The following is an 18,203-nucleotide window of genomic DNA, read 5'->3' as shown; positions in this document are numbered from 1 at the left end:
GGCACTTCCCATTTCCTTACACAGAATATCAAAACTCGCATACTCAGCAGTCAAACCTTATAGCAATTAGTTGATACATTCTGCTTCCTCAGCACATCCTTAGAGAAAGCATCCTGTTGTTTTTTATTTTAAGATTTTATTTATTTATTCATGAGAGACCCAGAAAGAGGCAGAGACACAGGCAGAGGGAGAAGCAGGAGCCCGATGCAGGACTCGATCCCAGAACTCCGGAGGCAAAGGCAGATGCTCAACCGCTGAGCCACCCAGGCGTCCCGAAACCATCCTGTATGATGGTGAGTGGGTGCAGGTGCAGAGTCCATGACTTGATGCCACTGCCTGGATGTGCCGAGGAGCCCGGGTTTTTCCTACCGTTGCTCCTGCACCAGCTCGGCCCAGGTCCTTGGGAAAAAGGCGAGTAGCATCTCAGTGTTGTTATAACCATAGTTCTGACCACAGACACTCCCCTGAATGGGTCCTGGGGGTCCTTGGGGCCCATGGGCCATGCTCTCAGAGCAGCTGGTTGGACACCTTTTAAAAAGATTTTATTTATTTGAGAGAGAGAGAGAGAGAGAGAGAGAGAGAGGAGAGGACGATCACCTCTGCTGAGCGTGAGGCTCCATTCGGGGCTCGATCCCAGAACCCTGAGATCATGACCAGAGCCGAAATCAGATGCTTAACCGACTGAGCCCCACAGGCGCCCCACCTGGTTGGACTTTAATGTCACACAGTAGAGGGGGCGTTCTTTGAACTGACTTCTGATTTGTTACACAGCAGGATCTCTTTCTGGAGTTTTCTTCCCCTCATCTACATCTCTCACTTGCTTATTAAGCTGTAATGAGAGCCCAGAAGGTGCAAGGTCCCCTGCTGGGTGTTACATGCTACGTGCAATCCTGCCTGCTTTTTACTCTAATTGGAGTTGAGTTTTTACACACTCTTCCAGGGTCACACCCAGCACGTGCCAGGAGCCGTTCAAATACCGTAATACAGTGTATGTTCCAGCGATTCTCCGAATTACCCGATTCTGCAACCTGATAGATGCCAGGTCTTCAAAGAGATCATTTCTTGATGAAGTCAATGAACAGTCGAAACATGATCACCAGCATCAGGACAGAGCCAGCCAGCGAGGATGCTCAGGTTTCAAGGAATTCAGGAGGATTTTAAGTCTTCCAAGGCATGTTCTCGCTCTCCGTGGCGCTAAGCCACCAATCAGTCCTAGAGAGAGAACTAAAAATCCCCAAGTTTTGGAAACCATGTAACACACTTAACGATGAACAACATGTAACATAAAGTTTGCTGCTTTGACTGTATGTCAGGGGGCAGTGACCTCGAGTGCAGGCACGTTGCTGTGTCCACAGAGCGCTTCCATCTGGCCGGGGGGGGGGGGGGGGCTCTGTGCCTCGTCCCTGGTACTCACGGTTCTTCTTTCCATCTCCTCCAGGTGCCTCGTACGCGTGGGATCACGCAGCCTTTGTCCTTTTGTGACTGGCTTATTTCACTTGGCATCGTGTCCTCGGGGTTCACATTACGGCGCGGGTCAGAATTTCCTTCCCTTTTAAGGCTCAATAATAGTCTGGTGTATGTTTAAAAAGAGACAGGGAATGAGAAAGAGAATTTCTAGGCTAGGTCAGTGATCAGCTAAAACCTAATACCCCACGGCGGGCAGAGGAGGGGCCCACGCTGCACCACAGAAGCAGGCGGGGGTCGCGGGGGCACAGCCGGCTGTGTGCATGTCCCCCTCGACGGGGGGCTGCCGACGTGCTCAGATGGGCTGAAGGAAGCGCAAGGGGCAGGAACTGTAAAGCGACACAAGTGTGTGCAGCTGGCTCTGGGCATGGGCTTAGCTGCACGGGGGCGGGGCGGTACCTCCCGAGCTTTGGAACCTGGGATGCTTAGTTTTGTACCTCAGCTTGGCTGGACCATGGTGTCCAGATGTTTGGTCAAGCACCAGTTTAGATGTGGGCATGAAGGTTTCTTTTAGATGCAATTAACGTGTAATCAGTAAAGCGGATTACTCTGCGTCACGGGGTGGGCCTCGTCCCAACAGTGGAAGGAAGGTCTTGAGAGCAAAGGCAGGCTCCCCCCAGAGGCAGGAATCTACCAGCAGACAGCCTTTGGCCTTGGACTCAAGCTGCAGCAGCATCTCTCTCTCTCTCTCTTTAAGATTTTATTTATTTATGGGGGGGCAGGGAAGGGCAGAGGGAGGAGAGAATCTCAAGTAGATTCTGCGCTGAGTCTGGAGCCCCAGACAGGGTTTGATCTCACAACTCTGAGATCATGACCTGAGCTGAAATCAAGAGTTGGATGCTCCCCTGACTGCACCACCCAGGTGCCCTGAGCTACAACACCATCTCCTTTTTTTTTTTTTTAAGATTGTATTTATTTATTTGAGACAGAGACAGAGAGCACAAGTGAGGAGGAGAGGGAGAAGCAGGCTCCCCGCTGAGCAGGGAGCCCAACGTGGGGCTCGATCCAAGGACCCTGGGATCATGCCCAGCCGAAGGCAGATGCTCAACCACTGAGGCACCCGGGGGTCCCAGCCCTCTTCATTTCTATTTAGGCCTTTATGATGGCATGTGGAGGCCATCAGGACAGCAGGCAGGCACTGTGGACTGCCACGGCTGCTGTGGACGGTTCTGGAAGGCCTGTGCCAAGTTAGCCACTTACCCGTGGTTCTTCCTGGCGGGATTACACAGCTGAGTGTCAGCCCCAGAGAAATAGGCCTTCAGGGATGCTGGGGCGGCTCAGCTGTTGAGTGTCTGCCCTCGGCTCAGGGCGTGACCCCCAGGTCCTGGGATCGAATCCTGCGTCGGGCTCCCCCACAGGGAGCCTGCTTCTCCCTCCTTCTGTATCTCTACCTCTCTCTCTGTGTCTCTCATGAATAAAGAAATAAATAAAATAAAATAAAATAAAATAAAATAAAATAAAATAAAATATCTTAAGAAAAGAAAAACGTGCCTTCCAATCCCACCTCCCGCTCCCGTCCGCCCACAAAGGGTATAAGGCTCCCCTCCGACCCGTGCAAGCCCCCAGGGCTCAGACACTCCTGCCTGGGGGTGCAGGGGGGCAGAGAGGTGGTGGCCTGGCTGCAGGCCCCTCTCCGGCCTCCCCGCCCACCGGCAGGCCGCATGGCCCTCGCGGGGACCCAGGTCCGCTGGAGCCTCTGGGGAGGCTGCAGGTGGGGCCCAAGGGGTGAGGAGGGGGCGGGCTCTGAGCACGCGCAGACACCTCGCGCCAGAAAAGTCTTCTGTTCCTTCTTGCCCATCCCTCTCCCTCTCCCTCTCCCTCTCGGCTGTTTCCTAATCCTGCTGAAATGAGCCTTTAGCATCTCTTGAGACATCAGAGGACGGAGCTGCTGTTTCTGTAGCAAGTTTTCAACGAGGAGAAAGCAAAGCACAAAGCCTGGGCCGGACTGTGGGCTGGGTCCGACGGCCCGCGCGCCACGCGGCTGTGTGTCTGTCCGCCCTGCGGCCTGTCCGGCTGGACCGCACTCTTGCCTGTCGCCTCCACACGATTCCGTACCTGCAAATGCGTGTACTCTTGTGTGCAAACGGGCAGGATCCGTGGAGGGAGGGATTCTGTTTCCAGAAAACAGAAAGAGCTCACAGAGCTCTAGAGCCGGAGGGAGCCTCTCCGGGTCCCTTTATGGGGAGGGACCGTCTGGACAAGTTCAAGGCACAGAGAAGACGAGGTCCGGGTCCCCCTCCCGGCGGGTGCTCTTCGCTGGTATCTGGGTGTCCCCTTTTCCTACCTTTGTTCATTGTGAACAAGGGACACACGTTCTGGCCTAATAAGGCTCTTTAGAAGGTTTGTCACCAATAGGATGGAATCATTTATAATTAGGGGCGCCCGGTGGTTCAGATGGCCGGGTGTCTGCCCTCAGCTCGGGTTGTGATCTCCAGGTCTTGGGATCAAGCCCCGTATTTGGGCTCCCAGCTCATCAGGGAGTCTGCTTCTCCCTCTCCCTCTCCCTCTGCCTCTCCCCGGCTTGTGTTCTCTCTCTTTGTTTCTCTCTCTCAAATGAATAAATTAAAGAATCTTTAAAAAAAAGGGGGGCGGGAAATCATTTATAATTAGCCTAACTTTTTCTAATTCTATGTAAAAGTTTACAAGTCTTTTCAAAAGTTATTCCTTATTGGGGCACCTGGCTGACTCCGTGGAAAGAGTGTGTGACGCTTGATCTTGGGTCATGGGTTCGAGCCCCATGTGGGCTTTGTTTTTTACTAAAAAACAAAAAAAAAAAGGTACTTTTTGCTGACTTAAAGATCCTCCTGTGGGACGCCTGGGTGGCTCAGCGGTTGAGCGTCTGCCTGCGGCTCAGAACGTGACCCTGGGGACCCGGGATCAAGTCCCGCATTGGGCTCCCTACGGTGAGCCTGTTTCTCCCTCTGCCTGTGTCTCTGCCTCTCTCTCTGTCTCTAATGAATAAATAAATGAAACCTTTAAAAAATAATAATAATTAATAAATAATCGGGAGGCCTAGAGGTACAGGATACTTCTGCATACATCTTCCTCCCCACTTTCAGCCACAACCACATTGCCTTTGTCCACAACTGTCATATTTGTCCAAGGTTCTGGGTTCCTGCTGCCCAAGCGCGGCTGAGCACCTGCAGGTGCACCCCCGCCCCCAGCCAGCGCCGTGGCCCATGCGGACCCGTACACCCCAGGTGTCTGAGGGGTGCCGCCGACATCCCCAGGAGGCATTCTTCTCCTTTCGGGATATTTCACACCGGGTCATTCCCTTTATACTACCCCAGAAAGCTCCGGGCTTTGCAGGAAGCCAGCTGCAACGTCTTCTCAAACAGGCTTCTTCCGAGGAGGGATGCGTGTGCGTTGGTTCATCTTTGCACCCGCGCAGACCTGACCGCCCGTGTTCCTGTGCTCCGCTGCTCCCTGCCCTCAGATGCACTTTTCACGAGATCGGCCGCCAGTGAGGACAGGCCCGGTTTCCTCAGTGTATCCACTTTTCTCACTGGCTCCCCGATTCCCCGAACTAGGGGGACATGTGGACCCGAGTCGCACTGGTGGGAATGAACCAGCGTCTGCGGCCGCGTCTCTTCATCCAGGCTGCTCATCTGCCGCTGGGAACCGGTGATTTATAAATAAACATTTATTATTTATCATTTACGAGCCTGGAAATGTGACACATACGGAGATGCAGAGATAAATTATCAGCTAGTGGGCAACATATTTTTGATATATTGCGAATTTATTTCCTACGTTGCCGATTTGCCCAGATGGGCTTCCAGTTTGTCACACTAAGATGAAATCCTCCGCGTAGCATCCGACGCCTCGGATGCTTCGTCTTCGTGTTTCATAGCCGTGGTTCCCGTGGGTCCCGTGGGTCCTAATCTATTCTCTGTCTCCTTGTCAACGATACCTCCAGGGGTGATACAATCATTTGAGGGCCACAGAGCAATAACTCAGAATGTATTTATGTGCCATCCTCCTCTCCAAGAGGCAAAGGTACTCTGAGGACACTGCTGAACGTTCCTGCACGGCACACCAAGGAGGGCATTATTGTTATTATTATTTTTTTTTAGCTTTTTATTTTGGAAATAGTCACATGCACCAAAGCAGAGAGAGAAATGTAATGAACCTCTGAGTACCCATCGTTCCACTCTAAGATTATCAATGTTTCCCAAGTCTTGGCCCATCCACTTCCTGTTGTTTTTCCCCCTCTTAGGGAGTTTTAGACAAATCCCAGACATCGGGTTATTTCACTGCAGCAGGAGAAAGTGTGATCCGTTCCACTTTATGGGGAAGAAGGGGCACCGTAAAGTGAGGCATCTCATCCGACACGTTACACCGAGTCTACGGTAGGATAGGCCTCGGGAGTGGTCCCCTCCATCCCGACACCCCTGCTCCTCAGAACAGACACAAACTCCCACGAAATGATTTGCTTAGTTACATGTACAGCCGGTCACCAACTCCCTGGTGCTGGCTGTGGCCAAGATACTCAACCAGATTAAGAACATAGACAGATTTATCTCGGTCTATAAATATTTAAATGGGTTGAAAGAGTTCACTTCCAGAAGCTATCAGAGTCCCCTCGAAAGGATTAATTACAAGCTAAATCCCCAAAGTTACATTTAGGTGGAAAAGTCATTTAAAAATCCAAACAGGGAAGCCTGGGTGGCTCAGCGGTTGAGCACCTGCCTTTGGCCCAGGACATGATCCTGGAGTATCAGGATCGAGTCCCACGTCGGGCTCCCTGCATGGAGCCTGGTTCTCCCACTGCCTGTGTCTCTGCCTCTCCGTGTGTGTGTTTCTCATGAATAAATAAATAAAAATCTTAAAAAAAAAATAAAAAAAAAAATCCAAACATAGGGAGTCATAAAGAGTAAATGTGGGAACTCGCGATCACCTGCAACTCTGAATAACATCCCCTACTCGCTTTTGTTGTTCCTGCCAGGAGAATTGACATCTTGGATGTCTGGGTTTTCTCCCGACCACTTTTCGAGCTTCAGGAACCCCTGGGTATCCGTCAGGGGAGCACGGCCGGCACGTTGGTGTCCTCTGGTTCCCCCACAGGGCTGTGGCTTCCAGGTGGCTCCCTCGGACCCTGGCTGTGCCCGTGGGAAGCCGATGTGGCCTAACAGGAAGAATGTGGCAGGTCTTTGTGGCTAGTTCCTGGGAGGGGGCCTCTAAACCGTCAGGCCACACCTGCGTTTGTGCAAGGGAGGTAGGGAGGTGGCTAACGCCCGCCACAGCCTCAGGATGCCAGCCCTTCATGCCAGAGAGACCAACCTGGGTTACAGGGTTGGGACTTTGAGCCAAGTGATATCAGGCAAAACTTTTGATCTCTGGGGAAGTGGGGGTGCTGCAGATTGAGCTCAGCCACGTGACCTGTGATTCAACGTGCCCCAGTGATAAACCCCTGATAAGAACTCCAGACGTCCCTCGCTCAGATGAGCTTCCAGGGCTGGGAACACGGGGACGTGCCGGGAGGATGGTGCACCCGAGGGCCCAGACGCTCTGCATTCAAGCCCCGCCCCCTAGACTTCACCTTGAGGTCTCCTCTTCTGGCAGGTCTTGATCTGTGTCCTTTACGGTGAAACTATAAGCACCATCAGAGTGCTTTCCTGAATTCTCTGAGTAGTTCTGGCAAATGATCGAGCCAGAGGAGGAGGTAGGAATTCTCGAATCTGCAGCCAGTCAGTCGGAAGCACGAGTGGAAGCTGGGACCCCAAGAGTGCAGCTGGCATCTGGAGCGAGGGCCATTTGAAGGGAGGGGGGCTGCAGGGTCTGCACCACGCCCAGTGTCAGGGTCACACGGGTTGTCCCCGCGCGATGGCCCTGAGCAGATATTACAGGCTGCACCTCGGGCTGGACAGTAATCAGACCCGCATCCAGCCCCAGCCCTCAGCACAGCAGCTCAGGGGCCAGGCCAGGGCCGGAGGGTGGATCCGGGGTGGGTCAGCTGCTCTAGCATCTCCCCCTGCGCTACTGCTTTATGTCCTCAAACAGGCGTATTGGATTTTATTGTCGAATAACACACACCTTGTTAGAAGCTCAAATGCAGGAGCAAACAAATAAAAATATAGAAGCCAAGAGATGAAGATGGAGGTGCCCACTATCCCCTGGAAGAGGTGTCCCTTCCAGACTCTCCAAGGCACTCCAGCAGTTTTGAGGAGGAGGGTTGGCCCTGGGTCCCCGGGGAGGACAGAGGTGCCGGCCCCGCCAGGTCTGTGCACCCCTCTCCCTCCTGCTCTGGGCCCAGAGGGGCCACCTGCACCGGCTGCTTCCTGGGCTCCCTCCTTCTGGCTCCCAGAATTCAGAGGGTAGGAGGGAAGCAAGGTGGAGCTCAGGCCCAGGCCCCCGTGGGTGCGGTGTCCGTGCCCCACTGCCCGCGTCCCGCATTCATCTACCTCCTTGGCTTCAGCGAACCGCTGCCTCCCTTTGTCCTCTCCTGATGGGCTCCCAGCCCTGGACAACCTTGTGTTGGGAACTAACAGCGCAGCATCCCTTGGCCGCCCGCATAAAGTGTCTCCAGGTCCCTCGGGTCGAGAGCGCTCCATGTCCCACTGGCCCTGGCCAGCACATGGGCGGAGGGCAGCAGACAGCAGCCTGGGCCAGGTGAGAGGTGGCTGGGCCCTTTAGGAGCAGAAGCCACCTGCCGGCCACAAAGTGTTGTCACGGAGACGCCCGGGATGGTTCTGGGCAGTCCAAGTCCAGGAGAGAGGACAGGGCGGCCAAGGTCACTGAGGAGAGCAGGCAAGGCCAGGTACCCCGTGCCGGGCGGGCCAGGCCATCCCCGTACAGACTGTGCAACGGGGGTGGTGAAGCCCCTCGTCGTCGTGGGGAACGCAGAGGCCCGAGGTCTCTGAGGTCTGAGACGTGGAAGACCAACATCCATGAGCAGGAATAACAGCAAACCCCGAAGAGGACTTGGGCGGTTGGCCACGTAACGGTGTCTCAGGTCACCACACGATGGGCGAAGTTTTGGGGTGACTCAGCACCTGCATGGCTCCGATGCCCCATAGTGGAGTCCCCTGAAGTTTCCAGACCTTCTCAAGGTCTGGGCATTGGTCAAAATGTAGATTATTAAAATATATATATTAAAAAAATGTAGATTATTGATGCTGACAATAACGAAAGTCACCTGATCCCCCAGAAAACAGCAATCTCGAGAAGCCCCCCTTCCCCGTGTGCCTCGGGTGAGACTCCCTGTCCGTCTTTCTCTCTGTTCTCCTCTCTGTTCCTGTACGGCTCACAAAGATGCCCTTTTACACGCAGACTCTCCAGTTTCCCGTCCTTTGTCTCATCCATGGTTAGCTGAGATTCGAATTGTCCCAGCAAGACCGGCTAGACAGAGACAAACATTTCCCGCTCAGCAGACCGACCGAGCCCCCCTTGGCCGGGTGACAGTGACACCGTGAGTCACCCACTTGTAACTCGTCCCACCTTCCCTGCAAAAGTCCAAGGCGAGACCCCCCCGATCTGTGGATGGGGCCCCCCGCCTGTTGCAGTGGCCGCAAAAAATCGTTCTCCTTGCTTGTTGGTCTTGTCCTGGCAGCGCCCTCCGCGGGCCCAGGAATCAGCATTTCCACCAGCACCCTTGGGTGATTCCTGCAGGATCACGTGTGAGCCGCTGGGCCGCGGGGGCCCTGGTGTGCCCCGGGCAGGGCATGCCGTGAGGGCTGAGCAGTGGGCCCTCTGAAGGATGCTTTCTGCATCTTCGGTGGGGCGTGGGGTAGGGGTGCAGGGGGGTGGGGAGTGCATGGGGGGGCGGGGGCGCCACCACGCAGGGGTCCGCTCTCCCCACTGCCCCGCCCCTGAGCCTGTGTCCGTGGGCCACTCTGATTTGCCCTGGGGTCGGGGGTCGGGGGTCGGGGCGCGGAGAGCAGACTACAGTAAATCACGGGAAAGGATTTTGAAGTCAATACATTTGTTTTCGAAAGCACGTAGCACGTAGCACGCGTGGGCGCTTCTGTCTCCAGCAGCTCCTCCCCGCTCAGCCTTTTATGGGACTGTCATCATCACCCCCGCTGACAATGAGCGATTTCCTCCCTGGGAATATCACAAGGGCTGCGCTCCCTGCCCGGACCCCTTGGCTCCACATTCCTCCCTGAGTCACAGCCCGAGGCCGTTCGCGAGGAGGGAGCAGCTGCAGGGCCGCACATCTGCGAGTCATTTGAACATTTTATGAATAATAAAAACTATCCATTACGCAGACTTATACATTATATATTAACCCGATACCTCTACGATTATACTACCCGCGGTCTCCTTCGTCGGACGCATTTTTTCCTAATGACACTCTGACTCCAACAATAAATCCGAATATCTAAAACGTTGCTCTCCGGTAACACGACATAAAATTTCCGACTCTCTGTGTTGTCAGCTCTTTAGGAACGACAACCATAAATTACAGCAGTCACTGAAAAGACAAGAAAGACATGGAAACCCCCAGAATGCTAAAAGCGTGGGAGGAGAATTATGGTTTTAGGTTAAATAACCAAAAGACTGGAAAAAAAATACAGGGGACATTAAAAGGATGCTGAAAAGTCAGCCTTAAACACAGTCCAAGCAGCGTGAGCTCTGTGAGCGGCCCTCGGGCTGCGCATGACCTCAGTTTGCAAGTGGGGGTCTGGGGACGCCGTCAGGATGCTTTAAGGACCCTGGGCCCAGTGCCAAGGGACGAAGGGTGGACACACCAGGGTGGACACACCGAGAGGCAGGAGGAAGAAAAGGAGCTGCTTTAAGTACCAAGGCAGGGGGGCTCCTCCCGCAGGAGCATCTCGCTGGGAGCGGCGTGGAAAGGCGCCTCTCGGGTCCTTCCTGCACGTGGGTCTCGGACAGGACGTCAGGCCCCGGGGCCTGAGTCCGTTTTCAGGGACGCCTTGTCTCCCTTTCTTGTTCTCATAAACTCTATCATTACCATTTTCTTGCTCAGAAACAGCTTTTAGGGGCACCTGGGTGGTTCAGCAGTTGAGTGTCTGCCTTCAGCTCAGGTCATGATCCTGGGTCCTGGGATCGAGTCCCGCATCAGGCTTCTCTGCATGGAGCCTGCTTCTCCCTCAGCCTGTGTCTCTGCCTCTCTCTCTGTGTCTCTCATGAATGAATAAATAAAATCTTAAAAAAAGAAAACAGCTTTTGGTGGCATGAAGCTATGCCTATTGCCATGCGTGAGGCCTACATTTTTATTTCCAGAACATCCTTTCTCTACTGCTTTCTCTCTTGTTCCAGCAGCAGTGACTTGCCATATGTTCCAGGGAAGATGGGGTTTCATGTTGGCTTGCCCCGGCTGGCTCGGAGCTGAGGAGGGTATATTTTAAGCCCCGTACTCAAAAATAAAAGCTTTGGCAAGGCTTCCAACAAACTGAAAACATCAAGATGTACTTGTAACCTGGGCTCTGATTAGTTTGGATTTTGAGAGATTTCTAAACCAGTGCTTCAAAGAAAGAGAGAAAGGGTAGTGGGTGCCAACATGGTGGGATTGGTCCTGCCCCCGGGGCCCGGGCTGGTGTCCTCAGTCACAGGACACTCCCATCAAGGGGGTCCAGCTGGTGGCCAGGCCTTGACTGCCGAGGACAGTGCAGAGAAACCTCCCTCTTCTCCTCCCACCTTTGTCCCTTTCGTGCGTCTGCAAACTGCCGGCTGCCTGTCTGAGACGCTAGACTGGCACGGCTGCCCCGGGCTATGTTCAGTGTCCCGATTTGTCCCACCGGGCCACAGGAGAGACATGTCATCCTCTTTGGGTAAGAAGAGCTGCTTCTTCACGGAGTCCAACAGCCCGCCTTCTGGCCTCTCCACCCGCAGAGGCCGAGGAGGGGGTTCGTTGCCAACATTCCTGTTTCATTCCCAACGTGACTTAGGTTTATAGTCCATTTGCAGGCGCCCAACCCGGTGCAGACGGGAGGTATCTGCAGGGTGCTGCAGGGCAGCAGAGACTGCGCGTGGCCCACGGCATGGGCTGTGCCTTCCGGAGCAGCTGATGCTCTGGAGGGCCCACCCTCTCGCTGGGCGGCAGGCAGCCCTTTCACCCACCTGGCAGCCTACCTGGCCGCGTGGGCCCAGACACGTGCACGCTTCCAGGGCAGTGCCCGTAGTCAGGGCCCCTGACCCCACGGCGGAGCCCTCTTCCCTGGTCTCACATATGCATTTCCTTCTCTCCTTTTTTTTTTTTTTTTTTTAAAGATTTTATTTATTTATTCATGAGAGACACAGAGAGAGGCAGAGACACAGGCAGAGGGAGAAGAAGGGTCCCAGTGGGGAGCCCAACGCAGGACTCGATCCCAGGACCCCGAGGTCACGCCCTGAGCTGAGGGCAGACGCTCAACTGCTGAGCCACCCGGGTGCCCCTCACATATGTATTTCTGCTGAGAACAAGACATGGTGTTACCCGCGGACGTTCCGGCCCGTGTCGGGGTGCTGTGCATCCGGGGCCGGGGCGTGGGGCAGCGGTCACAGGTGGCTGTGCCTCTTGCACATCCTGCCGGGGCGCGGGAGGGGAGTCCTCAGGCAGCGGGACAGTTCCTCGGCCACAGGACTCCAGGAGCATTCAATATTTGCAAAAGCCAAAAGCAGGCCGGGAACGCCAGGCCGGGGGCATCTTCCGCGATCTTCACCACGAGGAAGGACGCGGCGCTGTGCCCGCTGACCGGGTCTCCGCTGCGTATTTGCTGCGACTTCACGGAGACAGACAGAGAGGCCTGCTGACCCCGGGCAGATCAAGGTAACACCCTCAAGACCCCGGATGTTCTGTGGGTTCTCCAGCCTCGTGGGGAAGACACGGGCGTTCATTTCTGCCGACTGAGGATTGAATGCCATAAATCCACACTCACTTCCTATGGGGGCCATCCTGTCCGCTGTCACTTGCCAACCGCGTCCGTGTGAGCAAGCAGGACACTTACTCCCGCCCAGTGGGGCACTCCCATGGGGCCACAAGCTTCAGCCCCCACTGGGGCGCCGTGGGGTCCAGGCAAGGCTTCGCCCGGTCGCTGGTGTCAAATTTGCAAAAGGAAGACATCTGGGTCCCAACTGCTACTGACCACAGCCTCTCTCCACCCCAGCCTGCTCTGTCCCGTGCCTGGTCAGGGGACCAGGGGTGGCTGGGGGCCCGCTGACCTGCCCGCCCCGGGGGTACACAGTCTGGGCAGGTGGTGCCGCGCTGCTGGTCCGGCGTGGGAACGGCTTCAACCACAGCCCTGCTTCCCACGGAGCCGACGCGCCAGGCGCTCGGGTGTGAAGGCGGTGACCAGAGGGGATATGTGGCTCGGGCTCGTGTGCCATCACGGACACGGCTGTGACCACGTACGTGACCAAGAGTGCGCGGCACGGCTAGGAGTGCGCGGCCTGGCCACAAACGTGATGTGACCGGGTCCTGCGACGCTTGGCAGTAGCCGGGCGGGGGAGGGGGGGTAGTGTGCGGGTCCTGAAGCACATGGAACAGAAGCTACTGGGTGCAAAATCCTGTTAAATCATGAAAAGTCCTATGAGCGGGCTTAGTTCCCGTCTGTACGAACAGAATTCTCTGGCGAGGACGGACTCCGTGACGCAGCAGATGCGGTTAAACGCGGCCCTTACTTTCCCTCTTTTCAGGGGATGCTGTGAAAGAGTTTACCAGAACCCGTGCGTTTGGAGCAGCACTACGCACAGCCGAGACTTCGGTGTGGGGTCACATGTTTATGAACCTGAACTACCAAAACCAAACTTCGATCAGCCGTGCCGGAGGAGCGATGGCGTCATCTTTACATCTGGCAAAACAGCCGCGATCGTCGTGTGAAGAAGCAATCAAGAAGGACGCAGCCCGGGGCTCCGGGGGCTCCGGGGGCTCCGTCCCTTAAGTGTCTGACTCTTGATTTCGGTTCAGGTCGTGAGCTCGAGGCCCGCGTCCGCCTCCAGGCTCAATAGGGGGAGCCTGCTTGGGATTCTCTCTCCCCCTCCCTCTGCCTCTCCCCCCATCTTGTGTGCTCTCTCTCCCTCTCTCAAATGAATACATCTTTTTTTTTTTTTTTTAAGTATACAGCCCAACATCATTTTTTATTTTTGAGCAAGTGTGTGCCTGCATGTGTTGGGGAGGGGCAGAGGGCGAGGGAGAGAGAGAATCTTTTTTTTTTTTTAAGATTATTTATTTTTTTATGAGAGACACGGAGAGAGGCAGGGACACAGAGGGAGAAGCAGGCTCTCTGTGGGGAGCCCCACATGGGACTTGATCCCAGGACCCCGGGATGATGACATGAGCCGAAGGCAGACGCTCAACTGCTGAGCCACCCAGGTGCCCCGGGAGGGAGAGGATCTTAAGCAGGATCCACACTCAGCAGCACTGCACTGGACACGGGGCTCAATCTCACAACCCTGGGACCATGAGCTGAGCCAAAACAAAGAGTTGGACGCTTAACCGACTGAGTTACCCAGGTGCCTCTCAAAGTTATGTTTTTTTATTAGCTGCCTGACACATAGAGGTATGTTGTGTGGCTAATTAAACTAGGTTATTTTTCTAGATTTTGTGCAGTTTATAGCATCTACCACTCTTTAAGATTTGTAAGCTACTTTTCCTCAACCTACATAATATTCACTGTCACACTTGACTTTGAATTCATAACTCTGCATTATTTTCATTTAAGAGAGCTCCACAAACTAAGTTTTAGGCCCCATAAAACCTGCATCCATTCTCCATGATTGCTCTATACTTGCTCTCCCTCTTTTTCTTTATTTGGCTGTTTTAATTGAACCCCTTCTAGCCTTAGGTAATATTCATTCACGGATATAGGAAATAACTGGAAAAACTAAAAAGTAGTAAGAGTTCCAGTACATTTCACTAAGAAATGCATGTCCAATAAAATTTACTTTTTAAGTTTATGAATGTTCATTAAAATTAGAATTTACTTATACAGGGCAGCCCCAGTGGCTCAGCAGTTTAGCGCCGCCTCCGGCCCAGGGCATGACCCTGGAGTCCCGGGGTCAAGTCCCACATGAGGCTCCCGGTGCATGGAGCCTGCTTCTCCTTCTGCCTGTGTCTCTGCCTCTCTCTCTGTGTGTGTGTCTCTCAGGAATAAATAAAATCTTAAAAAACAAACAAACCCCAAAAACTTTCTAGAATAAATAAAACTTTCTAGAATAAAACTTTCTAGAATAGGGTAAAGAAAGGTGGTTGGGAGAGAACACGGTAGAAGCATGGGTGCTGAGTACCTGAAATGCACCAGTGATCTGAAGGTCTAGTGGGCCCTTGTATTAAGCGGCTTACAGCAGCCCCTTCAATCCCACGACCCCTGGGAAACCCTTGCTCTCTGTCATTGTGATAGGCCGAAGACTGAGAATGGGCTTCCCATTTTTTTAAGGGTTGTAAGAAAAAAAAGACCCTGCAGTAGTGACTGCATGTGGCAAACCCCCAAATGATTTCCTATCTGGTCCTTCATCGAAAGCCAGCTGGCTCTGCTTTATGGGAAGCAATGGTTTTGTCATCCCTTAGCGTGCAGTAAATTCTTTTTTTTTTTTTATTTTTTTATTTTTTATTTATTTATGATAGTCACAGAGAGAGAGAGAGAGAGAGGCAGAGACATAGGCAGAGGGAGAAGCAGGCTCCATGCACCGGGAGCCCGATGTGGGATTCGATCCCAGGTCTCCAGGATCGCGCCCTGGGCCAAAGGCAGGCGCCAAACCGCTGCGCCACCCAAGGATCCCCCTTTTTTTTTTTTTAAAGATTTTATTTATTCATTCATGAGAGAGACACACACAGAGAAGCAGAGACACAGGCAGAGAGAGAAGCAGGCTCCATGCAGGGAGCCCGATGTGGGTGCTTCCTATGTGCAAGGTATGGGGCCACGGCCAGATGGTGCTGGGTGGCGACCTCAGAGCCGAGGAGCACCTCCCTGGTTTGCGGATGCTAGTGGAGACAGGCAGGACAACACCAACCTTTCAAACACAAAGCACGTGCTTGGAAGCAGAATCATAAAAATCACACAACACTCTTCTGGTTTTCAGTTATGAACCGGCTGCCAGTCAACATTAGGACAAGAATTCACAATAAGTGAGGGACAGACTTATGCTTCATGTACCATCCCCTCCAGCCTGAGGGTGTTTATTTATAACAGGTGTAAAAGAACAAATGTCTAGAAGGATGCTAGAGTTCAGGTGACAGGCAAAACACAAAAGGAAACAATAATTACCTTGCTTAACTCAAACATATTAAACTGGTTTCAAAACCCTGTAGAGGAAAAAAAAAAAAAAACCAACAACAAAAAACCTTGTGGAGGGACACCTGGATGGCTCAGTGGGTCGAGTGTCCAACTCTTGGTTTCGGCTTAGGTTGTGACCTCAATGTCATGAGATTGAGCCCCATGTTGGGCTCTGTGCTCAGTGAGGAGTCTGCTTGAGGATTCTCTCTCCTTCTGCAGCTCCCCTGCTCACTCTGTCAACAAAATCTTAAAAAATATTTTAAAAATAAAAAAAAGGGGATCCCTGGGTGGCTCAGTTTAGTGCTTGCCTTTGGACCAGGGCGTGATGCTGGAGTTCCCAGACTGAGTCCCATATCGGGCTCCCTGCATGGGACCTGCTTCTTTCTCTGCCTCTCTCTCTCTCTCTCATGAAAAAAATAAAATCTTAAAAAAAAAAAAGGTACTAAAATATATTAAAAAATAAATAAAAATTTTTAAAAAGTAAAAACCTTGTGGAAATGGAAGCAACACAAATGTTTGTGAATCACATGTGATTCATCAGACTGGTTTCTGGAAATCCATCTTAAGGAAACAATACAAAACACAACATGAGTAATAGTCACACCAATGTTTCTGGCAGTGCTTGCTAAGAGAGCACGGGCACTAGCACACATCTGAAAACTGTGCTCCATGGGCAACAGTTGTGCTGCTAGCAGATGCACCATGGCAGGTCTTTCAAGCACAGCCATGGCTGGCACCACTCGTTTTGGCTTTTTTTAATTTTTAAATTTTATTGGACAGAGAGAGCACCAGCAGGGGGAAAGGGAGAAGCCAACTCCCCACTGAGCTGGGAGCCCAACATGGGGCTCAATCCCAAAACCCTGAGATCATGACCTGAGCCAAAGGCAGGTGGCCAACTGACTGAGCCCCCCAGGTGCCCCTTGTGGCCGCTTTCAAGCCTTCCTGGGGGACAGAGGAGAGGGAGCCAACTCCTGGAGACTGGAAGATAATCTAATAGGCCTGGTTCCCAGGGAAAAGCTTCACACACATGGAAATATACTTGTACTTCTTGTTCGCTCCAGAGTTGCAGGACCCCATGGCAGGAGCAGTCGGAGGAAACCCACCGCAGCTCTGCACTCCACCCTACGCCACCCCACCCCGCGAACCCCACATGCCACATGGATCTCGTGGTTAGTTCATGAAGCTGGCTATTACACAGAAACACCCAGCAGGATAGAAAACTGCCAAGGGCACCATCCATCCGCAGCCCCAGCACCGGGCAGGCATGGGACAGGTTAGTCACGGTGGGGTTGGCACAGTTGTATTTCTCATTTCCTTTCTTTTGGGCAATGTGGTTTTAGGACTTTTATAATAATAATAATAATAATAAAAATGTGACAAGGAGAATCTCACCGAGGTGCTAAGCCTCTAGGAGGTAATAAAACCCGAGGCAGGGATCCCTGGGTGGCGCAGCGGTTTGGCGCCTGCCTTTGGCCCGGGGCACGATCCTGGAGACCCGGGATCGAATCCCACGTCGGGCTCCCAGTGCATGGAGCCTGCTTCTCCCTCTGCCTGTGTCTCTGCCTCTCTCTCTCTCTCTGTGACTATCATAAATAAATAAAAGTTAAAAAAAAAATTTAAAAAAAAAAAAAAAAAACCCGAGGCAGATGATCACAGTAGTAGTGTTCAATCTCGGCGCTCTAACTCAATGTAAGCAACGCAGGATTACAGAAACACGAACCATAATGACAAATACACCATACTGAGGCCAGGGACTGGATTCCAAATGTAGTGAGAGAAGGCCCAGGCTTTTGGGCCCATAAACAGGGGCCGTGGGAGAACAAAGCAAACCATGAAAAGGACACGGATTTGTGGGCGGCCTTCCCCGCCAAACTGAGCGGCGCTACCCTAACCAATGGCCCCAGCTTCCATCTTCACTTGTGCGATGGGGAGTAACGTCACCTCGACTTGTTACGTCCTCCAAGGAATCGGTTATTTCGTCCCCACAGGGTGCTAGCACAGAGACACCCCCCAACACACACTTGAGCCTGTTCACACCACTTATGCCCCCAGGCGCGTGAGTAACGTTATCATGAGTGTTGGAAGGTTACTCAGCCAACCCAGAAACTGTAGCTAAAACAGCGCAGAGTCCACCATGGCCATCTGGAAACAGTGCTGCTCTGCTGGGCCCTACAAAACTTCCACGGCTCCCTAATCCCACTGCTGAAAACTTCCCTGAGTTTACATCTAATCCTGAATTCAAGTGAACAAAAGGATTCTGTTCAAAGTGCTAGAACTTAATGTTACAATTCTTTTGCAGTACCATAGTTAAAATCAGTAAAACTCCTACTTTCGCTTTATCGAGAATGTGTTCTACCAAATTAGAAGTTATTATTACATTTATTAACACTTAGCTGGTAAGGGAGACTAACATTAAACTGACCAGGGACTCGACATAGTGGGATCACAGTGATGGAAAGTGCCTAGAATTTTCTGAGGTTCTGGCTCACAGGAGAAAAATCCCTTGTGCACAGATGTTTCTAAATGGGTGTTAACTAATTCACCGTTTCCCGTAAAAGGGACACTGATTATACATGTCAGGCC

General features: G+C 52.8%; 1 long non-coding RNA gene across 1 annotated transcript; it reads right to left on the bottom strand.

Moving 5' to 3' along the window:
- Positions 1–554: 554 nt before the first annotated feature.
- LOC140621738 (uncharacterized) lies at positions 555–4,198 on the bottom strand. Its single transcript, XR_012021493.1, has 2 exons — positions 2,665–4,198; positions 555–1,570 (listed from the first exon to the last, which is right to left on the bottom strand). It is a non-coding gene; the product is annotated as an uncharacterized lncRNA (long non-coding RNA).
- Positions 4,199–18,203: the final 14,005 nt, after the last annotated feature.

Source organism: Canis lupus, chromosome 30 (genome assembly GCF_048164855.1).
Source record: "Canis lupus baileyi chromosome 30, mCanLup2.hap1, whole genome shotgun sequence".
NCBI classification, from domain to species: domain Eukaryota; kingdom Metazoa; phylum Chordata; class Mammalia; order Carnivora; family Canidae; genus Canis; species Canis lupus.
The sequence above is the reverse complement of the archived record's forward strand: the minus strand, read 5'-3'. Positions and strand labels throughout refer to the sequence as shown.